Below are 13,106 nucleotides of genomic sequence, written 5' to 3'. Positions count from 1 at the left end.
CCACTGGGACCACCCCTCCCCCACTTAGGCAAGGGAAAGGCCAACTCTCCCATGGCCACAGCACCACATTGCTGTCAGGCTGCAACTGGCAAGGGGCAGGATCAGCTTTCCTGCGTGTGGTGGCCAGCGAGGGGCAGGACCAGCTCTCCTGCTCCCACGGCATTAGGGCCATCTCTCTTGTGAAGGCCAGGGTCATCATTCCCACGTCCAGCAAGGGATGGATAGGGCCTTTTCAGCAGGGTCCTTGACATCGAAATGGTTTTAGGAAGCAATCTACACCATGGACATTCACATGGCCGTTGGTGGTGACAGGGGCCATGAACTGATCAGTATGAACCCTGGTTGTGGTATGGTCATGGATCCAGACATGGCCCTGGGTTGCATCTCAGGCCTGGATGTCACCATGGCCTCAGGTGGTAGGGCAGGCCACTCAGATAAGTATGGCCCTTGGAGGCAGCACAGAGCACAGGCCTGGCTATCACATAGCCTTAGTTGGCAGTGCAGGCCGCTGACATCAGTCTCTTCCTCCCTGCGATAACGCCAGTTCCTCCGCTTTCCACAGTACAGGAACCGCTCTGTTCCTCTTTCTTTCCCACTTCTCTACCGTATATTTTCTCATTACAGTGGTGCTCGGTGGTGAATGGGCATGGGCTGGGCTCAGGCTGCTGTCTTCCAGGCCTCTCATTATACTGCATTCTTATTCACTCTCCTACTGCTGCGCTGTGCCCTTTCTCATCTCTGCTTTCCTCCCAGATAGGTCCCTTTCAGCATTCATATCACACACACACACACACACACACACACACACACACACACACACACCCCGTTTACCTTTTGTGTGCCCCTCCTTTTCGACCCCTCCTCCCTTCTCAAAGCCCTCTTTCTGATTTCATGTCTTACACGTATATGCATTTATATAAGCGTAAATCTAGACTACTGTCAACGACAGAAAATGTCATCCTTGCTTTTCTAAGTCTGGCATAGTTTGCTTTATGTCATTATGTCCAGGTCAATTTCAAGTGAAATGATTTGAATATAGCATTGGATCCTTTTAGATACCTAACTCCTACTCTTACGACTATGGAGTGCAAAGATTATTTTAATTTTAGCTTCCAATGTTATTCAGTTAAGTGAAAAATATGACCTATTGCACATATTACAATTAAATAAATCTTAGAATATTAAAGAAAGCTGGCTTCAAGGAAGGAATACTATAAGTACTTTAGCAAGGAAACAAGATAACTTACGCAACCATCTCCTGTAAGGTCTAACACTATTATTCTGTGATTATTGTTTGAGAATTTTATATATGCACATAATGTACTTTGATTAAGTCCATCCCCGATTCCCACTCCTCCAACTCCTTTCCCACCTGCCCACTATTTTCTCCCAATTCCATGTCTTTTGTTTTTATGAACCCACCGAGTCCACTAAATGTTGCCAGTATGTGCATCTATGTAGGGCTAGACGAGTAGCTTCTCAGGAAAATGACCTTCATATCCGTGGAACTGCCAATCACCAATAGCTTCTCAGGTGGTGGGTGGGACTTCATAAACACCTCCTCATGCCACTCTGGGTTTTTGGTCCATCTATAAGAGATCCACTTGAATATAAAAATGATGGAAACAATCCAAGTCAAAATATACAGGAAAATATTTGAAAGCTCAAAAAATCAGCTGATGTAGCTGTGGCAGAGACCACACACGCTTTAAGGGACGAGTTAGAGATGGAGAAGGACATTCCACAAGGACAATACAGATTGTATTTCTGAAATTTAGATTTGCCTGACAAAATGGCCTCAAAAATTGCCCAAATAAAATTGGATACAGTAACATTGGAAAACTAAAGGCAGGTTCTATTGTAATTGATAGAGTAAGTATAGGTATATGTGCCAGGATTTAAAACACTTAACACAATGAGTAGAACAGTGTTTGAGAATCCAATGAGGTCTTGCTTCCATGAAGTGATTGACAAAGTCTTTCATAGATTTGCAATAAGATGAATAAACACAGGCAGGGGGCATGGCATATAAAGTAGAATGATTTGAATGAATGAATCAGTCCAAGGAGTTTGAGGAAGCCTTCTGCTAGGGTCTTGGAGAAGTCCCACAAAAGACCACTGTTGTATGCAATCAGCAAGAGCATTTGTTATTCCAGCATGCTGGGGCCGACCATCCCACACAGAGGCAAATGGTGAGGACCCTGAGTGGAGCGTGCAGGCTCCTTTTAAGCACAGCCAAGGGTGTGCTCCAGAAGCAGTTAGGTCATTCTACCTATGATTGGCTTAAGCAAGTGGCAATTATGGTAGTCCAATTCTGATTGGCTAGGGCTAACATGGGCTGGCAAGGGCTACAATTCTTCTATCTTTGGACAGTTCCTAGGCTCTGGCCTTCGTTAAGAATATTTTCTAACAAGGGCTCTCTGCCAACACAAAAATCCCAAATCAAGCCAAATCAAAACAAACCAAATTAAAAGATATCCAGATTTAATTGGACTCCTGAGCTCTCTGGTGGCCCTGCGACCACATTGGGGGAGGGACAGGACAGGATGGGGACAGGAACACCCATGTGTTTACATTTTGGGGAGCAGTTTAAATAGACTGGGGGAGTGGTCTTGACCTTTTCTGGGAGGGTCAAGGTTGAGGGTCAAGGTACAAGGGGCACAGGCATGGGGCATCCAAATATGGAGGCCAGAGACTGGGATTTACATCCTATTTGGTCATTGCCTTGAGATACTACAGGGGACTGGCTCAGACCCTGAATGTAATCTGTCGATAAATGGCCCTTTGTTGGGAGAAACACTGTCCCTTCCAGAGAATTGAAACCTAAATTCAGTTGTAAAACTGGGAGAGTTTAACCGCTTTACTTTCTAGTGCCAAAAGTTCATTTATTGGTTCAATCCTATCCAATTTAACCTGCTAGGAGCTTTTTCCGGTGATGAAGAGCTCAGATTTAAAATTAAAGATTTTCTTAATGTCTTGGAACAATGAACAACGTCTGTGAGATAAAAGGTTCATTCGTACAAGTAAAACACAAGTCATGCACACATACATGTATCTGAAGTATACAGTAACTCCATGAACTTTTACTTTCATGTACACCCATGTGGCCACACCCTACAATATTGCCAGTGCTCTGTCCCTTCCAAAGGTGCCTCCCCATGTAAGTAAACAATTTCCCACCTTCTATTGTTGGGGATATGACCAACGTGCATGCTAATAAAGGTAAGACAGATACATAGTTATAAAGTTAAGCTCCTTGACTGGTCTGGTATTCTCTAGGAAGCCCATTCTGGCTTTAATTTTCTCAATCTTCTTGATTTAGCTTTGAGTGTGCTAGGATTGTAGGTGTGAACTACCATGCAAGGCTTGACTTCTTCCTTTCAATTGTGTTCACATGAGGAAAAAGAGCTTGTTGGAATTTGGATTGACTCTTTAGATAAATGACTAATGTCAGAAGCAGAATCTTTCTGTTTAAATAACTCTTCAATGTGGACAGATTTTTCTTTGGACTGCCAACTCACAAAGTAACGGCACAGAGATATTATTAATTATAAAAGTTCAGCCTATAGCTTAGGCTTGTCCCACTTGCTCTTACAATTTAACCCATTTCTATTTGTCTATGTGTTGCCACATGACTCATGGCTTCTACCTCTCCTCCTGTATGTCTTGCTCTCTTCCTACATCTGGCTGGCAGCTCCTCCTTTCTTCTTCCCAGAGCTTTCTCTGGCCAGGAGTCCTTGCTATAACTCTTGCCTAGATATTGGCCATTTAGCCCTTAGCTAAGGTCCTACTCCATCTGTTTCCTTGAATGATTTAGGGAAGCAGATTATTTTAAGGACCGTTGAAGGACTGAACGGGGGTGCTCATGAATGACTCAATAAGCACTTCCTTCTCCTATGAACATCCTACTCTTACATAGAACATATATAGGACATGGACGAATAGTTGCTGCTTCTGGCATCTAGAACTCAGTCACATGAGCCATCTGAGAGAAAGTGAAGGATTATAGAACCATTTTGCAGTTCCTTAGCAATTCAAGGGTTAGGACAATGCTAACCCTTGTACTCAGGGGACAGGTTTTTACATATTTTTCTTTTTTATTGTGTCCTGTTCCTCTTCGTCTTTGCTGGAGTATGGACACAAGACCAGTGACTTCCAGTCATACTTCCTATTGTGTGAAGAGGCAAGAATTGTTCACCTGCTGGTGCGGAAGAATTGTCTGCATTCTGTCAATCATGTTTTAAATAAACGCTGATTGGCCAGGCAGAAAGTATAGGTGGGTCAACCAGACAGGAAGTAGAGGTGGGGTGATGAGAACAGGAGTATTCTGGGAAGCAGGAAGCTTCCTCTGCAGCTCTACCCAGATCACCGAAGAAGCAAGATGTGAGCTGCCCTGTTGAGAAAGGTACTGAGCCATGTTGCTAACATAGATAAGAATAAAGGGTTAATATAAGCTACAAGAGCTAATAAGTAGCCTGAGCTAATGGGCCAATTAGTTTTATAACTTATGGAGATCTCTGTGTGATTTTCTTTGGGGCTTGTTGGCTGTGGGGACCTGGGCAGGACATAAACCCCAACAAGCAGGCCCTGCATGTTACAACTTGCAACTATATGAGGGTTTCTGATGAAACACATGCCTGACTCCCATGCAGAGACTGAAGGAACTTGAACCCAAAATGTAAATCCTACTTTAAATCATTAACAGGAATTCTCATGTATGATATATGCTTATCATCTCTGCCCTGAGTCAAACCAGTCTTCTGTTCTGACCAGGAAAGTAAAAATAAAATAAAATAAAAATAAGGGTAACATACCTTAAACTTACCAATGATTTCTTTGTAAATCTATTGTCTTTTCATTATTTTACATGACAATAAGCACCCTGGGAGATTGTAAAGGGTGTTAGGTGTTAGTAAAGACCAGAATTTAAATGGTTTCTGTAATGCAGTACCCTTGAACAATGATCCTCAACCTGTGAGTTGCAACCCCCTTGGGTGGAACAACCCTTTCACAGGGGTCACCTAAAACCCTTGTGATATTTTCACTACAATTCATAACAGTAGTAAATTACTGTTCTGAAGTAGCAATGGAAACCATTTTAGAGTTGGCGGTCACTGCACCATGAGGAACTGTATTAAAGGGTCAAAGCATTAGGAAGGTTGAGAGCCAGTGCCCTAGAGTGATGTGGCTAGAGTAAAATTGCCATTATGGAAGATGGGGCTAGGTGAAGAGGTATGCAGGGTGGAGGTCCTGCTCAGCCAGCATTACTCAGATGCACTGAATTATTTCCACGTCACCTGCAGTCTGTGAATTCTTGAAATTAATTGGTGCTTAGCTTTCCTGCAGGCTGGATTTTTTTTTTTTTTTTGGCTGTTAAGCCTTCCCTTTTCTCTCATGCCTTTGCTGTTTTATGTTTGCTATGGATGATTGTACACTGGGAATAGAGAGCTTTACTCACTAGGTGTTTGCTAGATCTTCAGAAACTCAGAAAGATGGTGGTGGAGACCCTGCTGCACTTTGAAGCCAGATTCCTCCTACTTCTGCCAGTGTTGCTGGGGAAGAAATGTTCTGCTTTGAAGTTAGATGGCAAGAGGCTTCTCAATGGTTGGGAAATTCAGCTTGGATTGGGATCCCGAAAATTCAAGTAAAAACAGATCATGTGTAGACAAACTAAACTTAAACCCTCATGTCATTGGAGCTGAGTTCCGCTTTTCCCTTGCAAGTGATATTCTAAGGAGAAGCTTCCCCTAAAAGGACCTTGTGTGCTCTGTCACAGCCTCCACCATGACTTCAGTTAGTTGCTTGGCTTTGGCTCATCAGGTGCAGGGACACAGCAGTTGTTTCTTTTTGCCACATTCTTCCTTTTTTATGGTTTTTTTTATTTTATGTGCATTGCTGTTTTGCCTGCACGCATGTCTGTGTGAGGGTGCCAGATTTCTTGGAAATGGAGATACAAACAGTTGTGAGCAGTTATGTGGGTGCTGGGAATTGAACTTGGGTCCTCTGGAAGAGCAGTCAGTGTTTGTAACCACTGAGCCACCTCTCTAAATCCTTTACCCTGTTTTTTTTTTTTTTTTTAAAAAAAAGAAAAACAAAGCAACAGTGAGAAAGACTAGAATAACTCAGGCTTTAGAACATGCATCCTGATCCCAGCCCACAGCTCCTGTGGTAGCTCCCCACCCACTAAAGGTCACGTCAGTATCCAGAACTCCAGGTGAGACCCCACCTGCAGACATCCAAAACATCCTCAGAGCCTGCCCAGCTTTTCCCAACAGCACCCCATCCCCTCATCTTCATATTCTGGCCCAAAACTCTGGCAGAAACCCCTTGCTCTATTAGAGATGCTCAGAACCCCAAGTAAGAGCCTGCCCGTAGCCCACTAACACTCTTTAGGTCCCAACTGCTCGCAAATCAGTTCATTTCTATCACTCTGCACAAAACTCAAGTCCAAGTGGATCTAAGACCCCAACATAACCTGATAGAAGAGAAAGTGGAGAACAGCCTGGGACACATTGTCACAGGAGGCAACTTCCTCAACAGAACTCCAGTAGGGCAGGCACTAAGATCGACAGTAAATGGGACCTCATGAAACTGAAAAGCTTCTGTAATGCAAAGGACTTTGTAAATAGGACAAATGACAGCCCACATAATGGGAAAAGATTTTCAGCAACTCCACATCTGTTCCTTAAGAGGGCTCAATAACTCAAGAAACTAGACATCAAAAAATTCAAATAATCCAACAAAAAAAATAGGGTACAGATCTAAACCAAGAATTCTCAACAGAGGAATCCCAAATGACCAAGAATCGCTTAAAAATACTTAACATCCTTAGCCATCAGGGAAATATAAATCAAAATGACTCTGAGATTCCATCTTACACCTGTCAGAATGTCTAAGATAAAAAACACAAGTGGCAGCTCATGCTGGAAAGGTTTTGTGGAGCAAGGGGACCACTCTTCCATTGCTGGAGAGAGTGCAAAGTTGTACAGCCACTTTGGAAATCAGTATGGCACATTCTTAGAAAACTGAGAATTGATCTACCACAAACCCAGCTATACCAATCTTGGGCATATATCCAAAGGGCACTCCATCCTCCCACAAAGACATTTACTCAATTATGTCCATATCAGCTTTATTCGTAATAGTCAGAAACTGGAAATACTCTGGATGTCTCTCACCAGAAGAATGGATAAATAAAATGTGATAAGCCTAGCCTTTCAAGCTGAGCCATCCCTTGGGAGAGGTAACTCAGAGGTTAAGAGCACTGGTTGCTCTTCCAGAGGACTCAGGTTCAATTCCCAGCACATACATGTCAGCACACAACTGTCTCTATCTCCAGTTTCAAGGGATCTGACAACTTCACACAGGCATACATGCAGGGAAAACACCAATGCATAAAAATAAACATAAATTATTAAATATAAGATGTGGAATATTACCCAGCTGTTAAAAAAAACATCATGAAATTTCCCAGTAAATGGAACTGGAAAAAAAATCATCCTGAATGAGATAACCTAGACCCAGAAAGACAAACAAGCTATGTACTCACTTATAAGTCGATATTAGCTATAAAGTAATGGATGATCTTGCTATAATCCACAGACCCAGAGAGGCTAAGTAACATAGAGAGCTCAAGGTGGGGGGATGCATGAAGGGGAAATAGAACAGATATTGTGGGTGGACAGGGGCAGGTGGAATGATGGCAGGAAACATCAAGTAGGGTAGGATGGAGGGAGAGAATACTCAGAGAGACAAATGGAATAGGCATGGGGTAGAAACCTAGTAAAAGGGAAACTCTCAGGAATCTGTTAGAGTGGCCCTAGCTAAAACCCCTAGTCATGGGAGATACAGAGCCTGAACTGGCCATCTTCTGTAACTAGGCAAGGCTTCCAGTGGAAGGACTGAGGCACCAAGTCAGTCATATAACCTTGGACCTACAATTTGTCCCACCTGCAAGATGTACTGGGCTAAAAGTGACCCAGAAATTATGGGAGTGGCCAACCAATGACTGGTCCAGCTTGAGTTCCTTCCAATGAGAGGAAATCCATTCCTGACACTGCCTAAACAGCCAGGAAACTAAGGCTGTATAGCCCAGAGACCTAGAATAGAACCAAACAAGACCAGCAGGAAAAAAAAGTCAATGAAAGGATTCCTAATGATACTCTGCTGTACTAGTAGACAGAAACCTAGTATAATTGTCACTATTGTTAGCATCATCCCTTATTCTCAAAGGGACAAGAAGGAATTTCCTAGCAGAATGTTTTAAAATTAGAAACCCATACTAACTTCATGTTCCCAGAAAGATAGTGGCCTTCTCTTCCCGACTCCCACCTGGGAAATTCCAAAGCACAAGGACGGATGCCCGGCCACCTGGTGATAAAGATGGCCTTACTCTGAAAACAAAGAACAAGCTGGCTAAATGGGATGGGAAAGAAAGCAAAAGACTTTGCATCCAGGCCAGATCCCCGCCCCCGACCACCCAGAAGGGCTGCTTGTGATTCTTGCCTTTAAAAAACTAACCCCACAAAGCAACTCTTAATTCCTCTCTCCACCTCGGTGTGACAGGGTGTTGGAGACGGGGTGGGGGTGGGGAGTGGGGGGGTGGGGGGGAGTTTCTGAGCTAGCTTGCAATAAAGAAGCCTTGCTTTTTGCAGTCTGGTCTTCTCTGGTTTCTGGTGGTCTCTCTGGGGGGTCACAATCTGGGCACGCCAACTATCACTAGAGAGGCTTCATCCAACAACTGATGGGAAAAGATGCAAACCCAAAGCTAAACAGTAGATGAAGCTCACGGAATCCTGTGGAGGAGGGGAAGGAAGGATTGCAGGAGCCAGAAAACCCACAGAATCAACTAACCTGGGCTCATATGGGCTTGCAGAGATTGAACTGACAACCAGGGAGCCTGCATGGGACTGACCTAGGTTCTCTGTATATGTGTTATGATTGTATAGCTTGGTCTTCTTGTGGGACTCATAACAGTGGAAGCAGGAGCTGTCTCTGACTTTTTTTTTCACCTGCTTTTGGAACCCCTTGTCCAGTCTTAATATGAGGAGAGGTACCCAGTCTTATTACAAGTTTGTATACAATGTTTGGTTGATCTCCCTGGGAAGCCTGCCCCTCTCTGAAGGGAAAGAGAGGAGGAATGGATTTGGGGGCAGAGGGTAGGGAGAAAGGACTGGGAGGGGAAGTGAGAAGGTACACATTTGGTGGGAAATAATATATGAGAGAAGAATTCTTAAAATGTGGGTACTTTAAAGAGGCATATCCTAAATAGATCTTCATGAAATGACTATTTCCAGTGAATTTGGGCTTTTACACACATTGAGTAGATATCTAGTCAATAGGTTTAGAAGTGTTGCTAGTTTTTATCCTTCTTGGCAATGTTTTACTTTGATGATCCCCAGGAGTAGCAGCCTCACTCATATTCTCACGAATGACATACTTCAAACCCCTTTATTCCCCAGAAATGTGAGGGCAGCCATCTGATATCTGCCACCCCAATGTCAGTCTCAGCCGGGGGTATAATGAACTCATGAGCTGGCTTTCCTTGGGCCACCGTTAGTGAGGTTATTATAATGTCTCTGCAACAAAGAACATGTGCCTTGTTTGACACAGTACTGAGACAGAGTACTGAGCGGGCCTTCATCAAGGGCATGTGCTCAGGTCCCAGTACCACAGGGTAGACATGCCTTGCTGACTTGTAAGTGCCATCAAGGGAGGACATTATTACCATCCCAGGTAAGAACCAGAAAGGAGTCAGAAGTGGGTATTATGTGCCATGCATGCTTCTGACTGTGAGCTTCAAAAGAACACTAAAGAAGTATTGTGTCAAAGGGCAAGAAAATGTTGACTCTGAATGTGGTAGGTTTATTCTTGGAAGAGTTGATCGTTTTAAAGCAGCAATGGAAAATGGCTTTGGGTATTACATTTAGTTAGAGTCTGAGTTTTTGATTCAACTGTGGGACTGTAGAGTATAATACCTTGCCCGCTCTATGCGTTACGGTATGGCTTGCAAGTCGGGCAAGGGGCTGGAGATTGAAACACACACACACACACACACACACACACACACACACACACACACACACACACGTAACACCAAGAATGCCCCGAATGCCTACTTCGTTGTCTTCCAGGGTAGCTTATATAGTGCTTTTCCCTGACCAATGACCACATCCTAACTCTCAGTTGCAAGCTCCCTAGAAACCACTTCCTTGCCATCGGGAACTCATGAGGGTCTGATGCTCAGTGTAGCTGCAAAACAAGTTGTTTGCTCAGACTAGCTGCAAGCATAGGAAAATAAGTTGTTTACTCCAGTAGGCAAGGGGTCACAGGAAATTCAGGGTCTGGGGGTCCACAGTCCCTAACAGTAGAGTCAATAGGGACACCTACCACCATGTTCTGAAGTATTCATCAGCATTTGGGGACAATTTTTTGTACTGTGTGAACAATCTACTCATAAAATTTCATATCTTAGATAGGATAAATTATTTACTTCCTTTGAGACTGACTTCTGAGTCTACAATGAAAACACCAGTGAAGAATTATATTTATACACAGTGAGGCTACTTTAGAACATTCCAAGTACACAGCAACTATTTTGCTTCTTGAGGCACCCTGGTTTTGGAAAATTTAAAAATGTGGAGGACAATATTCTCAGTTTCTCCAGTGAGTCAACAGTTGTTGATTGTACTTGTTAATGTGATTTGAGGGGAGAAAAAGCAAAAACAAAATAAAACCCTCAAAAACAACAACAGACAAGCAGAAGAGTCCTGCTGTGGTTTGCTTCTTACAGTTTATTTCTTATTTTATATCACTTACAGTTGCTTGCAGTTTATTTCTGAACTTACACATATTAGTTCAAGGAGCCATGATTAGGTGGTGTGAATTCCACCCTAAGCTGGGTTTAATGTCCCCATATCCACTTTGGTGGGAGCCATATAACTTCTTTGGGAAACAATGCCTGAGAATAGCATGAGTGGCTCTCCATGTGGAAAGATCCCTGGAGACCCTGACCCACTTGACAAGAACCTGAAGGATATAATATTACCTAAGTAAACAGAAAGTGCATTGTAAGCAACTTCCAAAACTCTAGAATTGACAGAGTCATCTTGCTGCCTGGACAGTCACCCAAAGTTTTTCTGTGTCATTGAAGCATCCATCTTCAGCCTACAGGCCTAAGGTATCTGGCAGACTTTTCCATGAAGCAGGAAATTTCAAAGACAGTTCCAACTATATTGGAAGTTTGTCAGTCACTTTTTTCTGTGTCCTGCAGAATATCTGGCAGTCTCTTTCATGAAGCAGATGCCCTGAGGGACTGTCTCACTTTTAGGCAAGTTCAGCAGCCATTTTTCTGTGGGTCCTGCATGTCTAGTCTATATAGCATAGCATCAAGCAATCCAGGTAAGAGTAGTTCCTTACACAAATGGCTAGTCAACTCCATAAGGAGACTCCATAAGAAGCCCATCTTCCTCTTGAATTAATTGGTGCTGCCAGGAGCAGATGTGTCTCATTGTCATGAGAAGTTCTAAGTTCTTAAAACATTTTAAATGCCATATTCTATAGACTTTGAAAGATTTGAAGGATGCCTATCCATCTGAAATACATCTCTGTACATCTAGAAAATCCAACTAATGTGACTATTATAGATGATTATCTATTAACCTATATTTCTTAATTATACATTACATTTTTAAAGGAGCTGCACAAACATAGTACCTTAATCAAGAGCAAAAATATATTTAACAAAATTGATCTTAAGTTTGTAATAATAAAAACATTTATACTGATGCAAAATATTCATCTTTATATCATATCCCCCTTTAAATGTAAACAAACATTTATAAACAAAATTGGGGAAATTGGGTGTAATTCTCTCCAAATTGCTTCCTGCTTTTTGTTGGGCAAAGTAATTTTTGGAGATGTTCCCAGTGACCTTTCAGGGGATCTTGGTCCATCAAACCACATTAGTCTTTAAGGAATCCATATGTTCTCATTCTCTGTGGAAACAAAAGCAGAGCATCTTTTCCAAAGCAACAAATCCTTAGACCCAAATTTTGAAGTCAAAATACCTTCAAAATATATGTGTTGGTTTAGCATAGCAACTCTGTAATTAGCTCCTTCACAGTCAAATAATTTAAAGAAAACACAATAATAACATACACTAGACTGTGTATATTCATCTTTACATGGCTTATTTTTCTTACTCTATTACTTTTTCTACACATTTAATATTTATTTTATTATCTTTACTTTAATCTATGACTGTCTGTACTTTCTTATATTATATTTACTGTCTCTTTATCCTTTTTCTTCTCTCTTCCAAGCCTACATGCATTTTTAAAACACACTGTGTCTCATTTCAGAGGTCTTTTATGTCTGAATATGTCCTATTGTGTATCTGAAATTCTAATATTTAATATTTAAATATTTAATAAATATTAAAAAGTAATAGAGTAAAAAGCAACATAAAGATGAAATGTACACAAAGTGTCTGGATTACGAATTTTATTATGTTTTCTTTGAATTTTTTGACTGTGAAGGAGCTTAGTACAGAGAGACATTTCATTGTATGGCTGCTATGTTAAACCAGCATATATATTTTAAAGGCACCGTGTCTTCAGAATTTGGGTCTAAGGATTTGTTGCTTTGAAAAAGAGGTTCTTCTTTTGTTTCCACAGAGGATGAGAACCTGTGGAACCCTTCCAGATTAATGTGGTTTGATGGACCAAGACCCCCTGAAAGGTCGTTGTGAATACACCAAAAATACTTCACCCGACAAAAAGTAGGAAGCAGTTTGGAGAGAACTGTGCCCAAATTCCCAAATAGTGTTTATAGATGTTTGTTTACATTTAAAGAGGGATATGATATAGAGATTTGCATGGATGTGGATCTTGATTAATTTGATGCAAATTTTAGGTCAATTTTGTTATAATCCATTACAATAGTCACAGTAGTTGGATTTTCTAGATGTACAGAGATGTATTTCAGATGGATAGGCATTCTTCAAATCTTTTAAAGTCTACAGATTATGGCATTTAAAATATTTTAAGAACTTAGGACTGTTCATGACAATGAGACACATCTGCTCCTGACAACACCAATTATTC

This window comes from Myodes glareolus, chromosome 6 (assembly GCF_982192425.1).
Source record: "Myodes glareolus chromosome 6, mMyoGla1.1, whole genome shotgun sequence".
Classification (NCBI taxonomy): Eukaryota; Metazoa; Chordata; class Mammalia; order Rodentia; family Cricetidae; genus Myodes; species Myodes glareolus.
The sequence above is the reverse complement of the archived record's forward strand: the minus strand, read 5'-3'. Positions refer to the sequence as shown.